The sequence below is a fragment of the Rhinolophus sinicus genome, chromosome 4 (genome assembly GCF_057876585.1).
Source record: "Rhinolophus sinicus isolate RSI-liver-muscle chromosome 4, RSI-T2T, whole genome shotgun sequence".
NCBI lineage: Eukaryota > Metazoa > Chordata > Mammalia > Chiroptera > Rhinolophidae > Rhinolophus > Rhinolophus sinicus.
In genome coordinates this window covers 106,281,810-106,285,492 of record NC_142504.1, presented here as the reverse complement: position 1 = coordinate 106,285,492, position 3,683 = coordinate 106,281,810, and the positions used below count along the sequence as shown (strand labels likewise).

Here is a 3,683-nt window from a genome sequence, read left to right as displayed (position 1 = left end):
AATGCTGCTCCAAGGGCCCAAAATATTTCAATAGATACAAATTGGAATTGGAATCGGAAAAAACTTTTGTCCAATTTGTAGCAGGTTTTCCAGAGAAGTGTTTTTTTCCTGACATCGTGGAAACCAAAATAGGCTTCTCCCTCAGGATTATCAGAAGCGTCTGAAAAATATCAATCAGCCCCAACTAAACACAGTCCAAGATTTTATGTTTTCTGGTTTTTCACAACGTCAGTTTTGATTTTTATTGAGCAACAAGAAGTTTAGTTGTTTATTGGAACAAATAAGCCTAGTATAATTCTTTCCAAGTGCTGGATCTTTCCATTCACTTAAATTAAAGAAAGTATCTCTGGCATGCCCGTGCAGCTTATGAATGTAGAGCTATAGAGCGCGCGTTAGAAAGGATCTGCAATGCCTTCCCTCAGGTCATTTCCACACGATGATCCGTCTCTTTGCATTTTATTTTTTTTTGTACATCTTTAGCAACACAAATTGGAAAGAAATTCGAATTCCCTTGTGTTAGAATTGGAAGAAACTTTAAAAAAAAAAAGAATAAATTAAGAATTGAAATTCCATGGCTACATCTTCATTTTAAAGCAAACAGACCTAGCATTACGTCCTAGGAGCAAAGAGCTGACAAACAGTGAGCCTGGATACTCCCACCCTGAAGAGGTGAGGCACTGCTGAGGGTGGGTGGGGTGTGGGTTGGTGGGCGCCTTTGTGGTGTGGGCTGTCCGTGGTGGATGGTGATAAGGAATCGGTGGCTGACACCCAGAATGGGGGCGTGAGGATAGTTGAGGCTGTAAGCGTAGGCCTTTGCCTCATGCAATTGAAGGGCTCTTTTCATTCCCTTCTCTCAAGAGAACCATGTTTTAGAGGCTCCCTGGGGGCTCCCTCGCTTTTAGCTGGTGAACCGCCACAGAGGAAGAGATTTCTCTTCCCCTCTTTATGCTTCTGGAGGCTCCTCTCCTCCCAGCATATATTAGAACCAATAAAGGATGCCTCCGAGTAGAAATGTATTTTTTCCACCATTTTTCCGTACTACATGTTAACAAAATCCTTTCTTTAACCTGATCAAAAATTCTCACTTCCAATAAATTCAATGGATGGGTTGGTGGTTTTTGAAATCAGTCCCGGTCACCCACCATAATTCCCTGCGATTTCTTTCTCACTTTACTTGGTGACTTAGGGACATTAATACATGTGCAGCCCTCCTCTACTCTATCTTAAAGGGACCAGTCTTTTTTGGCATAGTTTTCTTAAATCTGTTGAGTTTGCAGTGAGAAATCAATGAATCTTTTTCTCCCTTCTCATATTGATCTAAACTGGATCTCTCAATAGACCTCAAATGAAAATAGAAGGATTTGCTCTACTGGGTTTGAATATGTTTTGCTACTTTGTGTAAAAATCTTCTTGGGCAAATTCCTTGAAGCATATAAGTCAACTCTTATTATAAGAAACTTCTCGGGGAGGCCGGTTAGCTCAGTTGGTTAGAGCGCGGTGCTCTTAACAACAAGGTTGCGGGTTCGATCCCCGCATATGCCACTGTGAGCTGTGACTTCCACAACTAGATTAAAAACAACTACTTGACTTGGAGCTGATGGGTCCTGGAAAAACACACTTAAATAAAAAAAAATTAAAAAAAAAAGAAAAAAGAAAAGAAACTTCCAGTACAGCCCCATTCATTTGTTGTGTGGATGATCACACTGACAAATGAACTATTACATCGCTCAGAGAATGTTTTAGCTGAAAAGCAGTCGCACACCCTATTGAATCCGACTGCGGCATTCCACAGACAAGGAAACCGAGATTCACATAGCTTTAATGAATGAGCCCACAGGCAAATGGCGTGGAGAGTTCGAAGATCTTATACCAGCGTTCCAAATGCTAAGGTGTAGTTCAAACTCACCTCAGTTCCACTGGAAAGGATATAATCATGACTACAAGCTCCGTTTTGATGTTAACTTTAACCACATGTCCCATAGTCGGGTTTATCATGTAACGGTTGCTTGCCCACATTCCCGCTGAAGCATATAAACTGTCAGGAAATTAAATTTTGCGTCATCCTTTGTCTGATAGAAATGGAATCTCTGACTGAGGTGATATTTGAAGCTCCTCATTTGGAGTTAGAATTCTGTTTTCCCTGTTCAGTTTTATCAGCTGTTAATCTGGCCATGGTGATGTTTCACTAAAAAACAAGGCCCAGGGTATCACGTGTCCCATCAGATTGCCTGCTAGTGTGCGTGACAGGGACATTTTCGCCTGACTTCAGAGTAGGTGCAGATAGGTTCAAAAAAACCTACCAGTCAGGCCATTAAGACATTTTTGGTTTTCCCCCCACTCATCAATAACAATAGACTCACGATGACCACACGAATCAGGTTCTAGGGCTTTGGATTATATTTAAGATCTTGCTCTATTTTTTATTACAGTCTGAATTATTATAAACCTAGACTTTTAAAAGAATGGCCGGTGATGTCTCCCACTGTAAATTTGACGTCACCAAACTGAATCTCAATTTTCTCTAAAAGAGTGGTTCTCCATTAAGGTCGATTTTGCCGCTCCTGAGGACATTCAGAAATGTCTGGAGACATTTTGATTGTCACAGCTGGGGGGCCGGGGTCCATCCTACTGTCATTTAGTGGGTAGAGACCAGGAATGCTGCTAAACATCTTCCGCTGCATAGGGCAACCCTTACGGCAAAGAATTATCTGGCTTAAAATGCCAATAATGCCAAGATGGAGAAAACTTGCTGTAAAATGAGGGATAATTCCAGTCTGCACACCGAAGATTAGTGTAATGGTAGATACTCTTAGAACTTGTAGAGTGTATCAGCCTGTATATGAATTTCGCATCCTGATTTTCCTCACCAAAATATATATTAAACATTCCACATGTCATTAAATACGCTTTGCCAATGAAATATTAACAGCAGTCAAATATTCCAGCACATAGAAGTCCTCTATCCAATCACCTGTTTAAACTATTTTTATCTTCATCGTCAATCCTATTAAGATAGTGCTTTCCTCACTCTTTGTAAAGCACATCTTTAAAAAACAACTAAAGACAAAGGGAGTGTGTCCTAGATATTGATCGAATTCTGGTTTTATACAACATTCACTAGTAGACTTAGTGATAAAAACAACTCGACTATTTCTAGCAAGGCTAACCAGGATGGGAGCCACAAGTCACCAGTATCAATAAAAGTCACAGCCATTCTTTAGAAGTTTTCACCTGGCTTATTTATTATCCTGGAACTAATAGTACCATCTGCTCTCCTGGTGATACTTCCTTCTAAGGACTGACAGTTTGATAAATATATTCCATGTGGTGATTGGATAACTAGACAAAAAGACATATTAAGGCTTTAAATCACAGAATTTTGACGGTTTACAATGTCAATTGCTTTTCATTACGAGGATTTCTGGGGCTGCCTGTAGTGTTCTAGTGAGTCATGTGTGGCCCTCTGCTGCAACACTTAGGGTGTGGCAATATTTATTGATGAGGCTTGAAGTGTTAGCAGGTTTAGGGATTAAGTTCTGAATATGTAACCTAACTATCCCTTTATGTCCTACACATTTACATCAAATATGTTAAAAGAAGCGTACAAACCAGGTGTATTAGTTTCCTAGCACGGCCTGAACAAAGTATCACAAAGTGGGTGGCTTAAAACAACAGAAATGTAT

The 3,683-nt window shown here is 40.1% G+C and overlaps 1 non-coding gene across 1 annotated transcript; it reads left to right on the top strand.

Annotated features, from left to right (window-relative positions):
* The first annotated feature begins 1,468 nt into the window (after positions 1 to 1,468).
* On the top strand, positions 1,469 to 1,542 carry TRNAK-CUU (transfer RNA lysine (anticodon CUU)). Its single transcript has one exon. It is a non-coding gene; the product is annotated as a tRNA-Lys (tRNA).
* Positions 1,543 to 3,683: the final 2,141 nt, after the last annotated feature.